We start from the raw sequence: 26355 nt of genomic DNA, 5'->3' as shown, positions 1-26355 counted from the left end.
ATACAATTTGTTAAAACAATGTATCTAGTCCTAGCTATTAATCACACTACAGGCCACTCTCTCCTTCTCCTACACATACCGATAACTTGATTTGATCAAATAAGGACATCTCCTTACTGCAGTAACTGCAACACACAGGGCTAATATCAAACAGTAATTCCTAATATTTTTTTTCCCATAGCACTTAAAAGATAATCTAAATAAAACAGGAAGGAGCCCTTTAATTCAACAACAAAATGTTCCTTTAGCTATTATATTTCAGATATAAAACCTATTGTCAAAATATTAGGGGAATAAAGATTTTCAGCCAAAATTTATTATTTCCACCTGTCTGAACAAATAAGACATTATTTCATTCTCATAATGTGTTTTGACACATACATATGACACAAAAATCACACAGATAAAGAAGCAGGCAAGACACAGCAGTACAGAATAACATATAGAGCTGATGGTCTCCCACCCACTAAAACAACAGACACAAGTTTTTCAGGAAGTTGCTGCTGCAGATGGTTCTGCTTCTGAGATCTAAAGCAAATATTCTTTTGTATTCACACTTTTTAAAACTCAATAAACATATAAAACCCAGCAGAAATTCCCATACACGTCACCATCCCTTATTAAAATACTCTTGATTACTTTCTGTCCCAACTACTTTATACTTCTCTCAGTATTCGCACTGAATGTGTCAAAATGCAAAAATCCCATCAAAGTAGCATTTTCTTGGAGGTCTTGATATCATATGCACAGCTGAAAATATTCTTTTCCTTGCTTACAGACTATAATACCTTACAGGGAAAAGCATAAATAAATTGGTTTCTTGACTGCATATAAATGTAGACAGAACAAAAGTTGGTTAATTTATATGCACTGTGTAAGTAAATTGCCAATTATTTTCTCTAAGTAGACATGAACTTCATATTGCAAAAGAACTTAAGAAATGATCATGAAACACCTAAATGTTAATTAGTGCCAAAAGTAGAAAAAGCTAAGAAGGGGCTTTCAAGTTACGCAGCACTGAATTAGACAAGCATATCAGAAAGATACTACAATTTGGCACTTCTTATTACAGACGAAGTCTTTCAGGATCAAACTAAGACACTGAAAAAATCATCTGAAATGGTCTATTATTCAGGCAATGCATAAAACTGCTACATCCTTAAAGAACATGAATGCAATGAATAGAAAAAAAAAGGTGTTTTCGTATTTTCTACAGCTATAAAAAAGATGTGATAAATCACTGTGCTTTGCTTCTAGATAATTTCGTAGTCAGACATGCAGGTACTTATTGAATTCTTCAATATTCCCTTGTAATAAAGTGAACACAAAAGCTAGAGAGGACAGCTTATACCTTCAGTATCTAAAGAGACACTTGTCTAAAGAGAGGAAAGCTGCAATTCTCAATACTAGGCGCGTGGGTAATGTTACACGCCTTAAACTTTCTATAATGAGATCTCCGACATGCTATGTACAGAACAAATACTCTTCCTTTTGCATCTTTTCCTGACAAAGTGACACAGAGAACGTTCCCACACTTTCCCCTTCCTTTCTCAATGCTACAGTTCCCCCACTGCTCTTGGTGCACGGATTAAAAGCGGGGACTCCATATCGTAACTACATGAACTTTATGCTAATGTAACTCATCGTATTAGAAAAACTCACAGAATCATAGAATAGTTAGGGTTGGAAAGGACCTTAAGATCATCAAGTTCCAACCCTCCTGCCATGGGCAGGGACACCTCACACTAAACCATGACACCGAAGGCTCTGTCCAACCTGGCCTTGAACACCACCAGGGATGGAGCATTCACAGCTTCCCTGGGCAACCCATTCCAGTGCCTCACCACCCTCACAGTAAAGAGCTTCCTCCTTAGATCTAGCCTAAACTTCCCCTGTTTAGGTTTTAACCTGTTACCCCTTGTCCTACCACTACAGTCCCTAATGAAGTGTCCCTCCCCAGCATCCCTATAGCCCCCCTTCAGATACTGGAAGGCTGCTACGAGGTCTCCACGCAGCCTTCTCCTCTCCAGGCTGAACAGCCCCAGCCTTCTCAGCCTATCTTCATGCGGGAGGTGCTCCAGTCCCCTGATAATTCTCATGACCCTCGTCTGGACTTGTTCCAACAGTTCCATGTCCTTTTTATGTTGAGGACACCAGAACTGCACACAATACTCCAGGTGAGGTCTCACGAGAGCAGTGGAGAGGGGCAGGATCACCTCCTTCGACCTGCTGGTCACGCTCCTTTTGATGCAGCCCAGGATACGGTTGGCTTTCTGGGCTGTGAGCACACACTGAAGCCGGCTCATGTTCATTTTCTCATTGACCAACAACCCCAAGTCCTTCTCTGCAGGGCTGCTCTGAATCTCTTCTCTGCCCAACCTGTAGCTGTGCCTGGGATTGCTCCGACCCAGGTGTAGGACCTTGCACTTGGCACGGTTAAACTCCATAAGGTTGACATCAACCCACTTCACAAGCATGTCAAGGTCCCTCTGGATGGCATTCCTTCCCTCCAGTGTACCAACCGAACCACACAGCTCGGTGTCATCGGCAAACTTGCTGAGGGTGCACTCAATCCCACTGTCCATGTCACCGACAAAGATGTTGAACAAGACCGGTCCCAACACCGATCCCTGAGGGACACCACTCGTTACTGGTCTCCAGCTGGACATTGAGCCATTGACCACAACTCTTTGTGTGCGGCCATCCAGCCAGTTCTTTATCCACCGAGTGGTCCATCCATCAAATTGGCGTCTCTCCCATTTAGAGACAAGGATGTTGTGTGGGACAGTGTCGAACACTTTGCACAAGTCCAGGCAGATGACAGCAACTGCTCTACCCCTGTCCATCAGTTCTGTAGCCCCATCACAGAAGGCCACCAAACTGGTCAGGCAGGATTTCCCCTTAGTGAAGCCATGCTGGCTGTCACCAAGCACCTTGTTGTTTTTCATGTGCCTTAGCATGCCTTCCAGGAGAATCTGCTCCAAGATTTTGCCAGACAAAAAAATAAAAATTAAAAAATTAAAAATAATATTTCATTTTAGTGATACAAGAGCATGTTATCAGTCCAAAATATAAACCTTCAGCTTGTACTTACTTGCAGAAAACAGAAATATTCACAGAAAACAAGCACAGAAAGTCCCCAGAAAGTCAACATGCCACTAATACATTCTATTCCTCCCTGTATGTAATCAAGGCTAAAGCAGTGTTGCTCATGTACTATTAAACATTATAAATAGAATATATAGTATAAAAACAAGCTCCACACTGAACACTACCCTGTTGAAAGTTGTAAAATGCTACTGAAAAAGCTCAGCACATTGTTTAGGTTCTCACTTTAAGGAGTTAGTGCCAGTTAACTGCTAGTAGTTTGAGCTCTTTGAACTTCCACAGAGAATCAAGACACCTCCATGAGCTGCTCTAAAAAACGGCAACACTTGCATAGAGGAAACAGAAACTGCACGAAAATAAGTGCGTAAACGAGTCAAATTCACTACTGGTTTTTAAATGTAACATCTGAAAAGTTTTGCTTAGAAACTTACCGGAAAAATCAAACACATTTTCTCCAACTTCACTGACTGCAAGAGACATACATTTACACGGAAGACTTTCAGACAAACGGAATTTGGCACCTCCCAGTTACTGTTTTGTACCAGCAAAAATGGGTCTAATCCCCACCCAGGACTTTTGGGATTACCCAGCTAGCAGAGGATGCAACTTTCTTCCTGAATCAACACAGGAAATTGAGCAGAGGAAGTAGTGAGTAAAATGTACAAGTCTATCACTAGTTAGTTTAGTTACACAATTAGTTACACAGCCAACTTCATTTACCATCTACATGAATGCTTTAGCAGGTCACACCAGCTTAAACTGATTTGATTAAAAAAAAAAGATTTTTCATGCTTTAAAAAGGGTTCTGATCCCAATTTTAAAAACTGCTTGCAAAAGTATTCTTTGTGAATCCTGTTGTCTTTTCAGTGAACTTGAAATATAAATGAGATGATCTAAAATACTCAAGATAAATCTTTTTTAAAGTAACATTTCCAGATACTGTATGCCGGTTTTGATTTTATGAGATACAGATTCCAGGATGAACTTAGCACTGCAACCACCATTCAGGTATAACAATCAAACATGAGAGCAACCAAACTCAATTAATGTCCAAAAAAAGTAACTCCAAAAGAAACAACCCAGAACAGACAGATTGCTTACCAGGAAAAAGCCTGAACAAACAAAGCCTACTGCGAGGCCAAAAGGCCAGCAGGCTGCTAGAGCCAAGGGCCTCCTGTTGAGAGCACACCAATTCCCTCCCTCGTTCAATTACACAAATCTTGTGCAAATCCAAAAGTCACCATCAAGCTCTGCTGTCACTAATGTGTACATCACATCCATCACGTGGCCAGGCCAGCCAAAGTACAAATGAGGATACCCTAACAAAATAAAACTATCCCAAACAGTCTTTGACATATAAACAGCAAACTGGGAGCAGAACAGATGGGGAAGCCCACACACAGGTTCCTGAAGACCAGTTTCCCATTGTCCCCAACACAAGCTGACTCAGAACTAAAAAAAATTACCAGCCAAGGCCCAAGCAAGGTCAATTTCTATACTGACACCTCACAATGCAATAGCAACATCCTGGCCAAGGAAACTCAGCAGCCTAAAGGGACCACTCGCTGGGAACGACATCTGGCAGCATATCACACAACAGGCTCTGCTGCTGTACTCACCTTGAACCCCACACTGGCAAAATGATGGCATCAAGGACAGAAGAGACAACACCAAGGGAGTGTGAAGAAGGCAGCATCAAGAGGCCTAACCATAAAAAGGTTTCAAACCTGCAGTCTACACAAAAGCACAGAAAGAGTAAACAGGAGAAACGGAAAGTTAGTCCCAGATAGGGAACTTGCAGACTGTTCCAGTGAGCTCCAGGCACCAGTGAGCCATTAAAATAAAAAAGTCTTCATCTGGAGGGAAGAGCCACAGGCTGTGTGTGATGTAAGAGGTTGTTTCTTTTTTATCCTCTAGGCTACTAACTGTAAAAATACAAGTGAACTAAGACAGATGGTGGAAACTCCTCCAAATAAACTTCTCAGGATCCTCATAAATAAACAGGTTGAAAAAAAACCAGTCAAACAGTCCCAATTACTTACAGAGGAGAATTTTCAGACAGACATCAATATAGTATTCTATTGATTTTAGCTGGGAGTTGATACATTTTACACTATCCCAAACTTAAGATGGATTATATCTACAGCTCTAGAGAATGTTTCGCATTTACAAACATATCCATTCAAAAATACTGGAAATTGGAATTGCAATCTCCATGCCAGAGATCAATATAGAGACTATTAGAATTTCAGTAACAAATCTCAACCTGAGAAATTAAATTCTGACTTCCACTGCATCTCCAACACTCTCAATTAATACATCACATGCTATTAATATTGTTGCAAGAATGACAACTGTACAATAAATGTAATCCATCCATAAAGAAAAAATACATAAAATTAAGTATGGGGGCTTTTCAAATTTGTTTTAATTTTTAACTTGGACATAAAAGTCTTGAGAATAATACAAGAGCTGAAACTATGTTCTGAAAAATTAAACTTTTCAGTCGACAAGAACAGCCAACTCCAGGTAATGCTGACTGGCAGAAAATATACATTAATCTCTGGCATCAGCTAAGTAATTTTGCACCATCTGTAATTTCTTACCAACACATCAGAAATACTTAAAGCAGGCAAGTGCTTTTACAGTAGCTGACAAGTATCACTACCTTCACCATCAGAGCAAACGAGGCTTACCGTTTCCCAGGACTCACTGCACACAGCTGTCAGGACGCAGGCATACGCCAAGAAACCAGCAGCCTGGGAGCACCAGGGGGAGAGGACACAGACCTGGGAGCTCAACCAATGGGCAGACAACACCAGACACCAAACCCTGATGGCTTCTGGTCAGACGCCTGAACTCAGGCTACAGAGCCAGAAAGAAAAACCAGCCTTGCTCTTCAAGGCCTTCCTAACAGGATGGGCTGTAGCCACTAGAAGAGCTGCATATCTCCTGTACAGTCTTGGAGTCTTAGGGAGCTGTTGTTTGGTTTTTAGTCATTGAAGTTGTAAAAATCTCCTGTTAGAGGAGGACAGCGGGAGAAAAGGCAAGAGAGACAGAAATAGCCTGTTTTACCAATACCATTTTAGTTCTTGTTAGCTCATGATTTGCTTACTGGGATTCCTTTTCAGCTGCTTGCCCAGAACAGCTGCAGGAAAGATACAAAATAAAACAAAAAAAGTAGGCAACCCAAACCTTCCTGAAGCCATGAAGCTTCTGCTGGAAACATCCTCTTGCCAGGATCTCTCCTTCCTAATACAGGGTTAGGTGCATGTCAACAGCCACAGTATTAAAGTGTCTTTCCACCCACTAGTTGGGGACCGCAGCTCACACCACATACTCTACAGGGACTACATAGTTCACATAGTTTAACTAGAATCATCAAGTTGAGCATCCCATTTAGATATATATAAATCTAAGCAGAGCAGCTTATTAATGCAGAAACTGATCTCATTCACCACTGAAGCAATGACAAACAGAAGCATGAAGATTCATTAAACCTAAGTGGAAAGCTCCAGCAACTTGGTGTTATTAACTCAAAGACCCACTTCACTGATGAAATACTTACCCAAGGCAGTTTAACTAATTTATGCCTTTGTATAGACTTTTCTTCCCTTCAAAATGACCTGCCTTAAACCAAGACTATTAATTTATTTGTGCCAGTTTGTGTCTTTTGCACTTACACTGAAAAATACTCTAGAGAAACATCTAGGCCAGATGTCCTAAATGACAAGCATGCCCTGCCTCAAAAAAACAAGTCACTAAAGACTCTGTTGTGAAAACCACTTTGAAACAGAGAGAACTGGTAAAGGATGAAGAACACCAAATTTCTGGAGGTATGCAAGGACTGAGTGTCTTTGCAACTCAACACTACACTACCTCACTTCCAACCTTTAACACTCCCAAAAAGAGTCCACAGCCCTGAACTGTGTAACTACGCTCCCTCTGAAGCACACACAGAAGGTAAGTATCTCTGAATCAGGTTCACGGTTGTCAGTGTACTGAGCTGGATTTTTTCATGGCAGAACCTGCAGTGCAACAGGAGACTTCTACATCTTGCTTGAAGTAAAACGTGCAACACAGCAAATAGTACGAATTCAAGTCTCAGCAGTAAGACATGACAGCAAAAGGAAAAGTTGGTGAAAGGAATGCGATACACCAGACCTTCTTTCAGACTTTAGTGCCTCCCTGAATGTCAAAAATAGATGCCTGTGTCAGATCAGGTTCACTGTTTCAATCCTCCCCTGGCAATAGGTGCTTACGTTATCTATTTTGAAAGCAGGACCAGTCCTCTTTTGAAAGGGAGCTGAAGGAAATGAAAATACGTGTCTATTCTTTTGATACAGTAGCCTAACAAAGCATTTGTGCACAGCTTGAGAAACTCCCATGCAATGGGACTGTCAGCCAGAAGACTCAAGACTCCATCTCTCATCTCCCAAAAAGGTGCACTTAATATCAGTCACTAGTACACTCTCTCTTGTTCTCAACCAAGATGAAAAACATTGTAAGATGAAGAAGAGACTTGAGTGACCACAGCAAGAGTGAGCATGAACAGCACAAGCTTTCTGCAGAAAAGGCACAGCTCTGCCTCTCAGGATAATCTACAGAATTCTTGACTGTGGCCACTACCTGCACACTGCTTGGGAAGAGCTACCTGCTCATGCTGGAAGCCAGCCACTGCAAGAAATACACCATTCTTCAAAACCAAGTGAAGAACTGAAGGCATGGTTTCATAGAAGGGATGGAGAGCTCTTGAGAATCAGCATCTATTCTATAAATGGCCTTTCGTAGCCACATGTCATTTCCTGCTGAAGGGAAGGCAAGAAGAAAAGGCTGAACTACAGAAATACTCAAACCATACGTGGAACAGGAATATTACTTGGTCAGGCTTGTGCATCATGGTCCAGTTATGGCCACTTGAGATAATTCCTCTCCACAAGCTCCCTCCCAAGTCTTTCCTTGCAAACCCACCCAGCACATCATATATGCACTTGAAGTCCTTCTAAGCTACAGTGGAAGTTACCTGTGCTAGACTATTACCTGTCACTCCTGATCACTCCTGATTAGTGCTTCACTTTCAAATACAGTAAGCACAAAGAGCCCACAAAGGTATTTCTTTGTTAAAACTTACTAAAAAAAACCCAAAACTGTAATAGCTACAAAGATAAATATTTCCCATGTTTCTGCACAAAATGAGCTTTCATGATATAACATGATAACAACAACAAAACCACCAAACATCCCCCCGCCCAATCGTACAATCCTATAATCTTACAGTAAACATCTTAAACATTTGTGCTCACTTCAGGAATGGACTTACGCATATGATTAGTTCTAGTAAAGTCAGTCATATCTCTCACATACTCAGGTGAGAATTAAATCTCCTTGTTAAATCATGAACTGCAGCTTTCCAGCATATGCAAATGCCGTATGTATTTCTCAGTATCATTCACTGGGAAGAGAGGTTTTTAATACACATTTTAATATGTATGCTAAAAATTTCCACTTAAATTTGCTGAAGAGGTTTAAGAAATTGCTTTGAAGAGCTTTGTTACTGCTGAGTCAGTGCAGATGAAGAAAGCAAGCAGAAGGCTCTATGTAGAGCTTTATTTCCACTGGCTTAAAATGATTTGTCCATGGACCCAGATACTGCATAAAAAGATTCTGCACCTAGAAAAATGGAAGTAATTCCCAGCCTTTGGCAAAGTACTTCGAGAGGTAACTGAAGGACATTCTATAAATGTCATCATCAGTACATCTTTCAAAAGTGAGGGTCTTCTGAGGAACCTGTCATTGCCCCAGACAAATCATACGTTAAACAAGACTTGGAAAGACACGTGGGAGTAAGTGCCCAAGTCAAATACTACAGCATTCAGTCACGACATACCACATGAACTAGTATATATATGTGTGTATATATACACACACACATACACACACACACACACACACACACAGAGTGGCATAACTTTACAGGACAAGGGACTAAAATAAGAGACTTGATTTGTTACGGTTAAATTTATCAACTCATACACTGAAAAACAGTCCTAGCCTCACATATAAAATGATGGGCTCTGGCCTGATCATTTCCACTCAGGAAGATGATCTCGGTGTTACAACTGACTGGTTTTGCTAAAATGTCAGCCTGATGCTGAATGGTAGTCAGAAGGCTAAATCTGATGTTACAAATTGTTAGCAAAGGAATTTGGAAGGGCATGGCAGCATGGAAAACCAGACATAATTATGCCACTGCATAAATCCACGCTTTACCTACTCTTCAAATTTAGCATGCAGTTCTGTCTCCTTATCACTCTTCCTTACAGAGGAGCTCATCTGGCTTACTAAATAGCCTAACCAAAGACTCAAGAAATCTTATATGCAGCAAAATGCTGAAGACAGTTTTAAATGAGTATAGCCCACAAATTCATCCTGCTTGCCTATCCCTAGTATCCGTTTATAACCTCCACTGGATAAAGACGGTTGAGTTGGATCTATTTTGAAGTTTGAATCAGCATGGCCACTTTCACTCCTTATTCACGCAGACTTGTGGTCATCGAAAGCAGTATATCACAGTGGCATACTGTTTACAACTGCTCTGGAAACAGGAACATTTAGTCATTGATAAATCAGCTGTTAACTTTCAGAGAAGGCTTCCAGGTATTTTGCTGCTCTTGCAAGCATAGATGCTACATTCCATAAATGCCACACTACTCACACTTATTAGCATATATACATTTGAATTTTCCCACTGGAATAAATATTCCTAAACCAAATTTCTAGACTGTTTTAACTGAGTTTGTGATGCTAGGCAACTTTAAAAAGAAAACCCAAACTCAGAGTAGACTCAGTACACACAGTAGTGTCAGACAAAAGTAGTATTTCAAGGCAGTGAAAATTATAATCATCTACACATTTAAAGCTCTTCATAGTAGGTAAGTTTTGAGTCCTAGAAGCATAAGACAGATGATCTACAGAAAATCCTGCAAAGCCTTTCACTGATTTTTCATCCTTTCATTTTTTTTTAGCCTGTTTGGAGCAAAGATGATGAAAGCTTTCAAAACATTTGCAGTAACTCAACACCACCAATCTTTCCATTCCCAAATTACTATGCTGCTTCTGAATTCTCAACACTTGTCACAGAATACATCTACAACATTCTCTTGATACTAGACTATACTAAAAAAAAAAAAGAAAAAAAAGAGAAGGAAAAAGACCTGCAAATGTGTTTTCTTAGTTGCATTAAATATGCTAGTCCTAGCCCACTCATATAAATGCAGTGGCTATTATTAGCATGTATTTCCAGATGTAAATGATTCACCTTTTTATATGTAAAAGTGTACTACCATACTATTTCTTTGGGACTGAAATGAAAACCTAATCCAGTATTTACGAACATTTATTCTCTTCAGTACGTGGTAGAAGCTTGGCTATCTTAATGTCTGCCTTCTCCCACAACTCATTAATTGAAAGTCTCCTACTTGAAAAGCATTAAGTATTCTGAAATGACACAGATTTTATTTCCAAAAATAGGAAAGAGAAGTATGTATCAGGAAAACAGACATCAGCACATGCACTTATTCTCTCACAACAGTGCAGCCATGAGCTTTTTTGTCTTCCAGGTAATACAGATATTCATGTCCTCGTACCACAATTCCTGCACTCTGAGAACAGGCTTTCCAAACAGTTTATGGGCCTACTGTATTTGAGTAGCAGTGGATTCATCATTGAACAGCTGGAGTTTTGCCCAGGAAAACAAACTATATTCTATACTGAAGAAGGACATGATGATTAGGCCTTCATATCCCTCTCATGGTGAAAATTATGGAATTATCAGAAAACTGTAATCATGAAAATGTTAAACTAAGGAGAATGTATTTTTACAGCAAATGAACTTAATTATGTTTACCATATTTGGGCTCAAAGTTGGCTGGCAGCACAGTCTGTATATAGACAGAAATATCTGATTCACTGTCACAGGATATGAATAAAGCAGAGCAATCCAGTGTGAGTAACAGTCTCCCTTCTGTAACAAAACCAAACATCAGTACAAACATAATACTCCAAAAGCATCATATAATACTATTGTAAATAGCAATTTCATAAATACTAGTAGCTGAATACTTTTAACTAATTCTAAAAACCATTCTTGCACTAGATTTTTGCAACAGGACACTCCTGGAACTGTCAAAATGCTTCATTTCTAACAAATCTTTGTTTTCTAGTAAGATTAGGTAGAACTAATTTCTGTAGCTGATGAAGGAACAGTGGTGACAAGTACTTTTAGATAATAAAAATTAAAAAAGAAGCAGTAGCATGTATATTATATTACCTTTCCTTTTTCCTTATTTTTTCAAATAAAAACCAGCTGTTTGTGCGTCTTGGGGACAGTGTTCCCCTCCTCATTAAGACCAGAATTTGTAAGTCTTAATTAAATAAAGACGAGATTTTTCAAATCGGATTAACTCATCCTATATAGGTGGGGTCCTTATAGCTGTAAGACCCAATATAGCACCCTTTCAGTTTAAAAACCCTTAATATAAACCAAAGCAGGGGGAAAAGCTATAATGGTTTGGGCCAGAGGGAACCTTAAAGATCACCTAGTTCCAACCCCCAAATACAGCCCAATCTCGACAACTGCTAATATTTCCCCCAAGTTTAGCCCTCACTTGGTTGTTCTGTTTGCTTTACACAGCAGACAACTAAAAAAATCCTTCCCCAAGTTGATCAATCTTCTGCAAATGCTATTAACAACTGGTGCTAACACAAGTTAAGCACCAGAGACAAAAGGATTTTCCTCTTGCCCTACTTCAGCAAGCCTCTGTGTGCCACCCCACCTTCACCACAATGGCAACAACCTACCCCTTTGAGACTCCAACATCTAGTACCTTCTATTAGCTGCTTCAGTAATCCTGCTTTCTATTTCAGTCCATGGAATAATTTGTTGCCTTTTATCCACACAATGTAAATGTCAAAATAGGTCACAGGTCAACTTAAAAAGCTGCAGACCGAAGGCTAAAGAACACTAGAGCAATTTTAGGTCTTCTCCACCCACTCCTTAACACTGACACAGCTCTAAGAAATTTCTGGGCTTAAAAGTAATTAGTTACTTGGGTTTTGCATTTTACATATTTTTCCTCGGAAGGCTAGCTTGCTTATTTTCCTTTTAGACAGAAACGCAAAGATTTTTGTATTTTAAACAGACTACTGTTTTCCTGCTTCTTTAAAAACCAGAGTTAACGTTGTTATCAATGTTTTAATTCTTTCAATACAAATAGATTTACATGTTTGGAAAATATTTTTTATATCTAGCGTAGATGCTACCAAAGAATATAAATAACTTAACACAAGAGCTACTTGCTAACAAATGCATACATGGAATTCTGCCGGCACGCCTCAGCAGCACACACAGCCTTTCTAGCTTCCGGCTTTAAGCTGCTACATTAAGTATATGGCATGGAAAGGCATACAACAGTCAAACTGATGTTCAGATAAATACTGATGTGATCTGACTGGTGTAATGTGATTTTTCCTTTTAAAAAAGTCAATTGTTGTTTGGTTAAAATTATTAACCAAACATTCTCAAAATATTTCCCAACAAAATTATTGTTAAATAACTATGAATTCTAATTTGAAACATACAAAGCACACTAAGACCACCTTACCACATCCTGAATGCAGAAGTACTGTTTATTTTATGTAAATAACTAAGCCCTCAATCACGAGTGTGATTTATCACCAGGTCACTCAGGTCACCAAGCTGTGTAAAAAAATGGCAAAGGATACAGTGGGATATTTATGCTGGTATAACAACATAATAACATCTTGAAAGATAGACAGATGTAACGTTTTAATCCATAAAAAACTAAAATGATGAATTGACAGTGGGATTGAGTGCACCCTCAGCAAGTTTGCCGATGACACCAAGCTGTGTGGTTCGGTTGATATGCTGGAGGGAAGGAATGCCATCCAGAGGGACCTTGACACGCTTGTGAGCTGGGCTGATGCCAACCTTATGGAGTTTAACCATGCCAAGTGCAAGGGGTGTTGGTCAATGAGAAAGTGAACATGAGCCGGCTTCAGTGTGCACTCACAGCCCAGAAAGCCAACCATATCCTTGGCTGCATCAAAAGGAGTGTGACCAGCAGGTCGAAGGAGATGATCCTGCCCCTCTGCTCTCGTGAGACCTCACCTGGAGTATTGTGTGCAGTTCTGGTGTCCTCAACATAAAAGGGACATGGAACTGTTGGAACAAGTCCAGAGGAGGCCACGAGGATGATCAGGGGGCTGGAGCACCTCCCGCATGAAGATAGGCTGAGAAAGCTGGGGCTGTTCAGCCTGGAGAAGAGAAGGCTGCGTGGAGACCTCATAGCAGCCTTCCAGTATCTGAAGGGGGTCTATAGGGATGCTGGGGATGGACTCTTCATTAGGGACTGTAATGATAGGACAAGGGGTAACAGGTTAAAACTTAAACAGGGGAAGTTTAGGCTAGATCTAAGGAGGAAGTTCTTTACTGTGAGGGTGGTGAGGCACTGGAATGGGTTGCCCAGGGATGCTGTGAATGCTCCATCCCTGGCGGTGTTCAAGGCCAGGCTGGACAGAGCCGTGGCTGACACGGTTTAGTGTGAGGTGTCCCTGCCCATGGCAGGAGGGTTGGAACCTGATGATCTTAAGGTCCTTTCCAACCCTAACTATTCTATGATTCTATGAATTAATCTATTCAGTAAAAATCAAACACTTAGAAGTAAACTAGAGGCTTAAGCTTAGACTTTTATTATTTGTTAGATCTTTCTGAAGACGTATGTGTGTTCTCCCCAAAGCACATAGTGCCAACAGTTCACATTCTCATGTATGCATCTGTAGAAGATCCTAACTCATACCTAATTAGGTCCACGCAATGATACCTCTCAGTATTCATTAACAGAGCTGAATTTTGTTCACAAATGAAGACTAGAAAGAAACACTTAAAATTTTAAGTGCTACCTTCTGATGTGTTAATTATTTTTGAAAATTATTATTAACATGAAAGACTAGGCTTACATTAATTGATGCTTAGGTGATTTAAGCCATGCTGACACTCCTTTCCAGTGACTTATGTTGACAAAGCTTTCTGCTGAAATTGCAACACAGTGAAGTTCTGCAAGCCATAAGACCCTGCAAAGATGCCAAATACATTTAAGCAATGTTTCAATACCAGCTGATGCATCTATTACAGATCAGGCCAGACCCTTTTCAAATACATGTCTTAAGTATTAGATTTAGAAAAAGTGACCTTTTAGCCACTGGGACTATTTGTGCAGAATGCATTCTGACAGCCAGGACCACCCCACTGGTACAAGCACTGCCCATGACTAATCTGGCACCAGCAAGTGATGGTGAGAGTAAGGCTACAATATACAACACTAAGGATCAAGGCAATTTCTACTTTACATATTACTACAAACACACACAGGCACCATTTTTAGCCACTGTTGGATTTACGTCCCTTCTCCCCATCCCCCAACCAGGCTCCAAACCTTGAAGTAACCTTGCTCTGTCCCCCCTGCCCCCCCCACCCCGAGACAGCTCCATGCCTGAAACATAACCTCTAATCTTATCTTCTATTTCTAGCATACAATTCACGACCCTTATCCCAATTTTTTAAATTAAATATCCTCCATGTTGCAGACCCTGCTTCCTATAATCAGGACAGCACAGAGGATGCCAGAATTTCTAACAATATGTTTCTTGTTGAGGACAATTTTACAACACTTTTAAGAGCATTATAAACATACTGTATTTACGCAACATAGGTTTTAAAAGCCTTCTTTGAGAAAGAGGTTTTCACCACTACTGTCAGTACTCCACTGCAATGAAAAAGCTCTGTTAGAAGGTTTAGATAAAGACCTTAAAATACCACAAATCTGTGTATCAGGGCAGTTTGCAAAGCAAAGCATTAACTTCCAGCAATTATTGATACTTGGAGAGTATCTGTGGACAAGTCTTACAGATTACAGGGGTTTACTACAAAAGAAGCCTTCTCATCCGACACCATCTATGAGAAGGAATTTGCTTAAACTTGTTTGGTTTTTTGCAACAACAAGATACATTGTTTCTTTGCCGTCAATTCTGTAACATTTCTTACACTAAACAAACCAAAATAGAAGCGGCTGACTCAACCAGACGTCTGTCTAGGCCGCAATGGCAAAATTCGTAATTTTTATTAATTACCACTATCCATAAGTCTCTTTCATATTTTTATCAATTGTATACAATTTATACAGTTGCTACAGCAAAACATTCCTCTGTGCACAAATTCTCCCACAAAAGCACTTTGATACAGAGCAGCTCCTGACGAATGAAAGAATATTTTTCTGCCTCCAAAGGCTGAAAAACAAGAAGTTTCCACAGTGTGTCCCAAGTCTGGAGGCTGCAGCCTGACATAGCCATGCCCTCTCAGAGCTGTGCAGTTACAAGTACATGTCCGCGGTGTCATGAGCCACTCTCATCTGCCTACCCCAAAACAATCTATTTCAGTCCCAGAAAACATGGAGGGCGGAGGAACATCTGTCACTGTTTGCCAGCTTCGTGCTTACGGTGTAGAGAGGAACTGATTTGGCCACTGTGCATTAGTGAACGCCTTTACTTACACACAAAGTTTAAAAAAACCCTTAAGAATAAAAAACGGAATTACACTGCACCCATATACCAAAATACTTATAATGCTTACACCAAGCTAGTAGTTAGACCTTCAAAACAAGACCAACTATACTGACAGGACTTTCTGTTGATCAGTAAAAAAATTAGTCAGACTAGGATGCTAATAGCAAAGAAACATCCACTAATACTCCACAGAATTACTTTCCAACTATATTTTAGATATAATCAGTTATGGGACAACTGGACCCCACCAGCAAAATTAGGAAAGGAGGAACAATCCTTGAAGATAGACGTTAAGTGTTACAATACGTTTTGTTGAATTTGTATACATCTTATAAGCATATTTTACAATAAATACAGCTTGTTTCACACTGGTCTTCACAGGCAGTTCTAGCAAATACCATTAGCTTGTTCTAGTTTCTCTCTCCCACTCCCTCAGCTTCCATCCTGTTCTCAGCAGGGCATCAATTGAACCTATTGGTAGGTCCACAGAAATTGAACAGTGCAAGTGGGAGGACAGCCTCTAGTAATTAAGAATTAAAGTAGGTAAGTGAACATAAATCAGACTAGAGAAAAACCAATGTAACAACTTTTTAAGGTAGCAGAGACAGATTTTGAAGTGACTAGAAAATAATAAATACAGAAACCCTGAAGAGCCATCTCATCAATATACTTACCAAATCAATTTATGTTAGGAAGCAAAAGTTAGCTTAACATGAGCCATGCAATCAGCAGCAGCCCAACATGAGATTCATTCCTAGGTGGCTACTGGGGGAGTAACAATGCTTTCTTTACTTTAGAAAATAAAAATTTACACTGTCAACAGAAAGGTCAGGACTGCCTTTCCTTCAGCAAAAAAAAAGATGCTCCGTATTTTGAAAGGTAACTTCACTGAGTCTTAAGAGTCAATGTTTGAAAGCTCCTCCACCCTAGCCCAAAATGAGGACTAGAAACACCTCAAGAAAACCTCGCTAAGATTCTCATGTCAATGAATGACAACCACAAAAATTCATCACAGCACTAGGAAAATATTTGCAAGTGTGTTTTCAAAAGGATACTGTTATTCAAATGGAAAAACAGTATCACACAACCACTGTCCAACAACCCAACTCTTTCAAAATATTATATTTATTTAGCATTTTATTACTGTGGTGTCCATAAAATACATAAAGAACTAATGTAATTGTTCATGTAAATATAATTTTAAAAATGTTTTTCCACAGTCTCTGCCTTCAGTATGAAAATTACAGAAGCAATTCTAAAGTCCTTACTGAGGACCGCATTAAGTTCTTTACTTTTCAAAACTGTTTCCACTCCCATGTTTCATAAATTTGCATGAACACAGTATAGGTGGTTTTAGTTATGTAGGAATATTCTTCATTAGTCAAGAAGAATGAATCATAGAATAGTTTGGGTTGGAAGGGACCTTCAAAGGTCATCTAGTCCAACACCCTGCCAGGGGCAGGGGCATCTTCAACTAAATCAGGTTGTAAATCAAGCGTGTACCAAAGTAAATCCACAGTTGAAACCATTTTGAAATCCATGCTTCATAGAGTAAGGGCTTCTGGAGTACAGCTGAAGGCTGGAGATGCATGCTAATTTGTGCCTTAATTTCGGATAAAGCAGGCAGTAAAACATTCTACAAAGTTTAAACAACTTTTTTAACATGATAGTTTACATGAAACATTCAAATTACTCAATGAGCATCTGAAAAAAACATCTAAGCTCCCAAAAACATAGTGATTCTGTAAAAATTTCTGAAAAGAAATTCTGAGGATTTCTGTAAAATAACACCTTCCACTTACAGCCCTCCAGTATCATCAGGTGAAGTCATCCTAGTGCTAACAGCAATGCTGCTACTACTGCTGTCAGTACTGAAATGTAAAGAAATGAATGCAGATCATCAAACTAGGCGATTGTTTTGTTTGGTATTTAACAATATCGTTCTTAATTTAAAGAAAAATAATTTAGCAATTCCATTTTAAATATGAACTATATCAACATGATATACAAGAATATTAACAAGATCTTGTAAACTTTACATTTAAGATAAAATTAGTGGCCAAATAGACAACATGTGCCTTCTGACCCTCTGCTACCTGCCATAAACTGCCTCCACACATCTGACTGAGCCCTCATGCAGTTTCTGTGCCAAGGGAGCCTGCAGCCTACTGTGAAACCCACCTTCCTGCAAGAAACCAAGCACTGCAAATCAACACCTCAAGAACCAAAGCCAGGAATCTTCTATTTGAACACAGATCTCATCAAAGACATTCCTACATCCTCACTACTTTCAAGTTCTTCCAACCTCAGTGGAAGCATCACATAGCTTTTGGGCAAAACTCAATGCCAGCTCTTACTCCATAATCAGTATTATGGAAGCTATTCCTCACACACATCTGGAGAAGGTGATTGAAACTTTTAAAAAGTCAAAAAAATTGCATCTGCTTTAAGATATACACCACAGTAATAGACCCCCACAGAACAATTAATGGCTCTGACAAAAATCTTAAATGATTACTCAATGATTACTACAATGATTACTCATTGTACTGCGCTCCTGAATTACTGATGGCAGCAGAAAGAACCAATCACTACTGCACAAACACAACAGCTAACTCACTTTTGAGGGAAGGACTGTACCATTACTGTTCTTCAAAGTAATACACAGAAAAAACCTAGAAAATTCTGTTCCTACTACTACTAATATTCCTTCCAAGGCTTGTAAGGATCTTGCGTTACTTCCAGAGTTACTCCAGTAGGCAAACTGCAATTTCTATATTCTGCATAAACCTACAATATGTATCTGTAGGAATCTCTCAGGGAACACTACAATGAATAAATACAGGCATGCTATGCTCATGTTCTGCATATTCTTTTCAAAAAACCTGTTATAACATCAAGTTTGTATTTACCTGCAACTTTTGAACACTGAAAACATACCTTGCTTTCTTGCCTTCAATTCATTAACATTGGTCCTATTTTCAATTTCTTTTTCCCACTTTTCGAGTCACTCCAGCAAATTTAAAAACCGCAGTATTAGACATGCCTCCTTAGTACTTACTAAGGTATATATATATATTTGGTTTTATCCACAAGTAATTCAAAACACGTATTTCCTGCATACACCTAACAATACCTGTTACATGCATATTACAGGATTTATGTTCTCCTTTATTAAAGGAGTTGAATTTCAGTGAGTCATTTTCTCAAAATTTCCATTCTAGAAATGAATAAAGTAACTACTTTCCTTCAAAGTGTCCGGTAACACCGTGCAGCTGGAGCAGACCACACCACTTTCTGGTTTTATTATTTTATTAGGAACAGTGTGTTCTAAAGTCAGAACTGGGACTAACCACAATCATGTGTATTATTTGATACATCAAGGGATTTTTATCCTCAACTACCACTCATGTATTCATGCGCAGCAGAAGAGTTCAAACACTGCACAACACTGTGTCAGCATGTCAGCACTGTGACACTGTGCCATGTCAGCAGCATGGACACTGACACTCATACCAAAATGAGTTTGTAACAATAGGATATCTTTCACATTTTCAGCATGGCAGATTCCTCTTCCCATCTTTCAGGTAACATTCCAATCCTTATGCTGTAATACATGCAAATAGGAGAGTTTTAAAAGTGAAGTAAGTGTAAAGCAGAACACAAGCAGTAAAAGAATGAAAATAATTACAGGGAGAAGAAGAGAGTGACTGAATTCAGCAGCATAATAAAGTTAGATAATTGTGAGCTTGGCAATGAAACTGATGCTTTTCTTTATAGTAAATCAATATAATGATATTCAAAAATTAGATTAAACTGTATTTTAGGGCTCTCAAACACTAATAGTAAGGCATCTTACAGCTTTTTGAGTTACTATATGCATATCAGCAAATTGTTCTAAACAGTACAGCCCCTTGTAAAATGGAGTCTCATCCCCCCTTATAGTAACATATTATCCTCTGTCCTGAATAGGACATTATTCCATGGACTGCTTTTCATACTTTTCAGGCGATTATGCTGGCATGCTTTGCCTCTGAGGTTGAAACCCGTAAACTCCACTTATGTAGACATTTTTTTTGTCCATAATTTGGACAATGGATTGTTATTGGTCAGAAGTTGTACTCATTCATTACTAATAAAAACAGTTTCAATGTTATATTAAGCAATTGATACTAGTAAGCTCTTAGAAGACAACTACTCAAGAAAATATATACTATTACACTCCTAGATCATAACTACTTTAGAAAAAACATCAGTGAAAAATCTTGTGGCATCTAGATTTTTACCACATGCCAACGCTGTAAAAATATGCCTATTTTATGAATAACAATCTCAAATCTGGCACACATGGTAAATGAAAAGTTTTTTTACCTAATTATTTGTTAATTCTAAAATATTACATTGAGCACTATTAATGATTACTCATTGAATTCATGACTATGAGTAGTGGCATTGCTATGTTTCTTACCTTAATCTTCATTATGAAGGTATTTAAGAAGGCCTTTGAACAGAGAAAAGACAACAAAGAAGAAAAGAAGAAAGCAGAAGAAAAAGCATTCCAGTGTCAGTGCAAGGAAGCTACAAGTACCTGCCACACAACCTACTCCTTAACACCAGCCCAAGCTGGTATCTTCTATATGGAAGAAATCAGTTTTAGAACAAAAGAAGCCACCAGTGAAAATAAAAAATAATTCTTCCTTTCACATCAACTATTTGATGTGAAGAAATCAAAGCACCAATTTCAAGGTATTACTTCTTACCTAAAAGATACAGAACACCCTATCAGTGCTGGAATACACAACAATTAAGACAAGGGTACCTTGCATCTGAGGACACATACTGGTATATGTAAATCAATCTGTCAAATGCTTCCCCTCTCTGAAGTATATTCTACAGCTGCAATTTTTATTCCCTGCTTTTTTTCCACAATATTAAGTGGGTCTTCTGAAATTTTGGCCAAAATACCTTACACTGTTGTGAGGGACAGCACTCTCTCTGAAACAGTCCAAGTGAAAGGAAGTAAAAGTCAATGAACTACAGGTTTTAAGTCAATGATATGACATAAAGAAAGAAGAAAAACACACCCTCACAACACAAACCTTTAGAGACAGGTAATTAAGAAATCCACTAACTCAACAGTGCTTTGAGGCACTGCCACGTTTTTTACATGCTACCAAGCACTATAATCTATATTCACACATCGATAGTTGCGTAATATTTGCCTCAAGTCTACTGTTCCAAATTACACCAGTTTTACTTTGCTTACATTAGAATTCACTTTAGGGAAAAATATTTCACATGGATATAGTGTGCAAGATGCCCTGCATTCATATTATAATTTATTCCTCAACACACTGAACAATTGTATCAAAATACAGCATTTTGTAACAAAGTACAGCATACCTTCCCATCTACTCTTATAATTGAGGACTGTATCACCTACAAAACCTTAAGTTAAAGGAAAAACGGCATAATTATGTAGCATAGAAAATTTCCATGTACTATACTTACCCTTGTTTTTCTTGATATATGATTTAATGTGCAGTGAAAAACAAACAACGCAGTAGAGATGAGGAACTCATGGTCCAGAATATGTATAATCAAATAGCATTTTGCAAAGACGACAATATATTATTTCTCTAAAACCACAAGAATTTTTTAAAAGAAACTGCTAAAACAATTTCAGAATGAAATACAGATGCAACTCTTTAGCAGAAAGTCACAACTACATAATTTTCTCCTGTTTCAGGATGCAACTAAAGTATCGGTAACAATATCTTGCATCAGACAGATAAAAGCATCCACTGGCTGCACCATGAAGCTAAAAAAAGACCATAAAAATGTCAATGTCTCAGGAAAAAGAACAAACAAACTACAACTTAACATCAAGTCAAATTTTAACAGTCGTATTTGCAGTAGTCTCCATCTCCCACAATGCACAAAGTTGAGGGCCATTAGGGCCGTTCAAAGGGAACAAACACACAGCAAAATAATGTTGAAATACAAGAGACTGCAGAGGCTGGACAGACATTTTCCGTCAATAAACCTCCAAGTGTAAGGGACGGAGCAGTACATAATAAAACACAAAACAATAAGAGGGTAAGGACAGGTGATCCTGGAGAGACCAACAGCAACATGCTCATCTACAGGTATTTCCTCAGAAACTGACTTGAGAAGTTTAGTTTCAAAACACACTAAATTATGACAAAACTCTCACATGTCAATGTACTGCACAAGCAACAAACTCTGTGCAGCTGTTAAAGACAAGTTAAGCCTAATATATTGTTCCTTTAAAGCCAGAAGAGCTATTCATCCATGAACAATGTTATCTGCAAACCACAGCAATTCAATACTCCCAGTATTTGGTCCAACGATGTGTCTAATTAAAGCATACTCTTTAGAAAAGCAGCCAGAATCAAAGACACCATTAAAGGTTTTGGAGTGGTAATTCCCTGACATCTGACCAGCAAGAACGTAAATAGCATTAGAGATTCGGTGACAAAACCCCATTCTGACAGCATCTATGATTTGAAAAAGACCTCTGCATCCCTCATGGTCACAATGATACAGAAAGAGAAGCCAGAGTGAGAGAAGAGCTAGAATCTTTTAACACATGTTCAGGGAAAACATAATTAAAAGGCAAATCATGGTCTGTTATTCATTCGTCTGACTGTATCAGACAATCCTGATCAGAGCTCCTAAAACCCAACTGCTCCAGAAACTGATATAAAACAAAATACAAAAAAAAAAAAAAAAAAACAAACCACACAAAAACAACCCCAAAACCACAAGCAATCTCTTTTCCTGCTGTGTCTTCAAAGGAAGAAAATGCACTTTTCCCAAAAAACATTTCCCTAAATCTTGTGTGTCAACTACAGATTTACTCTATCGTACCAATCCATCACCACAAAAATGTAACATTCCTATATAAAAACAAAAAATGTATCATTAGTGGTTTTCAACAGATTTCATGTCCAGCAGCACCTGCAGAGCAATAGATTTCTGACCACAAAACCATGAGACAGATTATTTTCAAAACAGCAAAGGTCAGATGTACCACCTTTCCATATAGATAAAGTAGTAAGTGCACTTGACCAAAGACAACTAGACCATCTGCTGTCCCATAACTTATTATTTTAGTTTTAAGAATAAGTATTGTACGAACATTTAAATTAGGGTTTATGACTTGAAATTGTAAAATACCTTTACTAAGAGCAACTTGTGAACAAACCCAAGTTAAACTCATGGTCAGATTTTATGCAAATTTTACCAATTACCAAAATTGTAACAAAATAACTTCCCTAAAACTCACTCGTTTTTGGACCTGAAACAAGGTCAAAGTGCTGAATTCAACATCACAATCCAGTGCCCTGCAAATTATTGCAATGTTTAGACAAAGAAGTTCATTATGAGATCTAATAGGATTGCTAGAGAGAAAATGTTTCCATTCTTTTCCTAACAGCAACACAAGATGGACAGAAATTCTGGAAGCTCTTTGAGTAAGGATTCTTGAAACACTATCTTAACACAGAACCATGCAGATTCCCAGGATCACCATACATGCTTTTTTTCCCACGGCTTTGTTCTAACAATTGGCATTTCCTTCGAGCACCCTGTACAGTTTTCATTAGCACATAAGTCTCTTAAGAAAAATAAGCCACTTACACTTGCATTAATTTAGGAAATACAATTTTTACTTAACCTACCCTGCCCTTGTATACATAAACTTCAGCAACTCTTCAAAAAAGAGCTAAAACAGAACTGCAAGTTATCATACTAACAAAACCTTAGTCTTGCTTGTATCATAACTTTTGTACCTACATTGGCAGATAAACAGTTCAGCTGACCTCCACTCTGAGTTAGCTAAGTACACCTACAGTTTGTTCTCTGCAGGCGAAGAATGTACAAGTACCCACTTAAACCTCCACTTTCCTGATGGCAACAGTGGCACTTGGCAGTCTTGATGATTTCATCTGCACTACCCCAAACTCAGTAAACCAAAATTACGATCACTACCAAATCTTACTGGTTGTTTGGTTTTTTTTTCATTTTTTGCTTTTTATTTAATAAATTAAAGATTTTCGCTTTTCTAAATGATGCATGCATATTTAGCAGTAGACCTATTTTTCAGCACCATATTATAATTCTCAATTACACCATCTGCTTGTAAATATTCATCTCATGTAAGAAAAAGGGTATATCTTATTACCTTATTATTTAAATATTTGCAACCTGTGTTGCTCAGCCAAAAAACCTCCAATATCTAACTATGTCTTTGGTAAGAGGCTAAAAAAAAGTTTATTCTGGTGCTGTGAAAAATGTGCTGATGAAACTGGATTCTGTAACAACATATTTGCACAGTTTTAGTTAATGCTATTCTATGCCACCTGGCCTTCAACTGCTGCTTGGACAATAGAGTGCAGTCCACTCAACAGTAGGCCATATTCCTATTCTTCCCTCCAACCAAAAAAATCTCTTATCCTCAGGATCCTTCCATTTTGGACTAAACACAGGTGCCTTTAACAAATGCTGAAAAAATTCATTCATTTTTATCTTAATCTGACAAACACGATTTTTTTATGAGCATGTGGAGATGACAAATTCATTCTACATTGAAGTTACCCTGCAAGATGCATGCAGAAGAACATATAAATCTGAAAGAATAAATTTTTTAGGTAGCCTTTTCCTTCATGCACTTTCTCCTTCTACATAATACCATCTGGTCCAAGACTTGCAAATAGGATTCTAAGAAAAATTTTGAAATACTCAATCAAAAGAAGTTACATTCCTCAAATCTTTTGGAGGCTGGCATAGAGTTACATTTAACCAAAGTGATCTTTGCCCTCCGATACTTGGTCTTTTATTCAAGCTGTGAGGATGCAGACACAAGAAAAGTCTTTTAACAACAAGAAGGGTATTCCTGGGTCTGTCCTTTCCAGTCATTACAACTTTCACTGGGTTTCAGCATTTCTGTTATATGCTGGGCCACAGAAGAAGAATGTCTAGCTTCTTCAGGATGAAACTGCCAGCTTCAAGTACTTTTACGGAACATTTGAAAATATTACTTTGTACTTAGACCCTGAGGAAGCAACACTTAAAAGATCTCCAGGTTTTTCTGGAATGTGACCTGTAGATATTCAGGTGCTTTATCTTTCTCCAGGGAAGCTCTTGTGCTTGGACTCAAACTGTTCTTCTAAGGCACAGTCAGTCATCAGACTTACATGCTGATGAAAACTGTATGCAGTGCTGGAAGGAAATGCCAACTGTTAGAACAAAGCCTTGGAAAAAAAAAAAAAAAAGCATGTATAGTGATCCTGGGAATATGCATAGTTCTGTGTTACAGAAAATCACTTCAAAAAAATCACCTGATTACAGATTCTGTAATCTGTACAAAAAAGCAGGAAGACCAAATTTCATAAACAACAAAAAAATACCTAGGAATGTTTCTCTGAATATCCTGGTATCAGACGCACTAGGCGGACATGCTTACTTTTACCCCAGTAAATCCAGAGAATTCCCAATACCATCCAGAAACTCACAAGCATAGCAAATTATCACAGTGAGGTAACCTACTTGGGAAACTGAAAACACTGTTACTGTCAGGACTGAAGACAGATTTCATTAGTAGACAACTCTCACATGAACGAATCACACTATGGATGCCTGTGGAGAAGCAGAGGAAAGGTCCACTACAGCGCTTTCTTCCTGTTTAAACTGAGGAGTACTGTTCAGTTCCTGGATTGCAGAGTACACTGCAGACAGCCTGTGAGGAATTTTCTGTAATTGGATGGTGCCATTAAATGTCAACTTTGAGTGTACAACTAAACAAGAATCGCACCTAAAATACTATTAAACAACCAGCTGTCACATTCTAACTTTCTAACCAACACACAAGTGGTGTCAGGAAAGAACAAAACCAGAACATCTAAACTTGAGAAGAGGTGGCTGACAAGGTGGTACATGGATCTCCCAGTAGAAGTTTTCCAAATAATATATCTTTTGCAGTGCTACTGTCAGAAATGCTTATCAGAAGACTTCAGCATCTGACAAGTACCCCACTGAAACATGACTAGATAAACCAAGGAGAGTCCCATTGACAAAAAAACTCTAATCACTTGAGAAAGCAGAAAACTATTAGGAAAGCAAGAAACAAAAGACAAAGAAGTTGTATAGCTCTGTTGCAAGACAGCGAAAATCTAGGTAGCCTTAGAGAGAGAACATGCAATAGTCATTTTAAAGAAAAATTTCTTATGAACATAAGCAGGAATTGGTCATAATTGTATTGTAAAGATTTTTCCTAAAAAAATATTTTCTCTGATGTGACCCTAGAGTAAAAACACACAACGTAAAAATTTATTCTAAAGACCAGATGGCCACCTTGCAGCAAAAACTTTTTAAAGGTTTTGTTTTGCTTTTTAGCAAATACGGCAAAAATTCTATTTACTAGTGCTACCATGTTTTCCTGTGAGGACTTTCCTTAGAAAGTCTTTCCTTAGAAGGGAGAGCATTTATTTCCTTTATGAAAACAGTTCTTCAAAACAAAGCCCTAGAACATCCCAAATCAAACTTGATTTGTTTAAATAAAAACTTGTAAGAGGTTCTTGCCCT

General features: G+C 38.4%; 1 protein-coding gene across 5 annotated transcripts in view; it reads right to left on the bottom strand.

Annotated features, from left to right (window-relative positions):
* GARRE1 (granule associated Rac and RHOG effector 1) overlaps positions 1–26355 on the bottom strand; it is a 63207-nt gene that overhangs the window by 32917 nt on the left and 3935 nt on the right. The window contains exon 1 of one of the 5 annotated variants that reach the window (XM_061458498.1): positions 24969–25001. The exons of 1 other annotated variant lie outside the window; for it this stretch is intronic. The gene's annotated coding sequence lies outside the window, so the exon portion shown is untranslated. Of the gene's footprint in view, positions 1–4349; positions 4515–11014; positions 11236–24968; positions 25002–26355 lie in introns of those variants that run through there. 3 more of the 5 variants (XM_061458496.1, XM_061458497.1, XM_061458495.1) reach the window with 3 other exon arrangements.

This window comes from Pezoporus flaviventris, unplaced genomic scaffold (genome assembly GCF_033815535.1).
Source record: "Pezoporus flaviventris isolate CSIRO_AGI_PZ_B2104156 unplaced genomic scaffold, CSIRO_AGI_Pfla_v1 ptg000027l, whole genome shotgun sequence".
Classification (NCBI taxonomy): Eukaryota; Metazoa; Chordata; class Aves; order Psittaciformes; family Psittacidae; genus Pezoporus; species Pezoporus flaviventris.
This window is presented reverse-complemented; position numbering and strand designations above follow the sequence as displayed.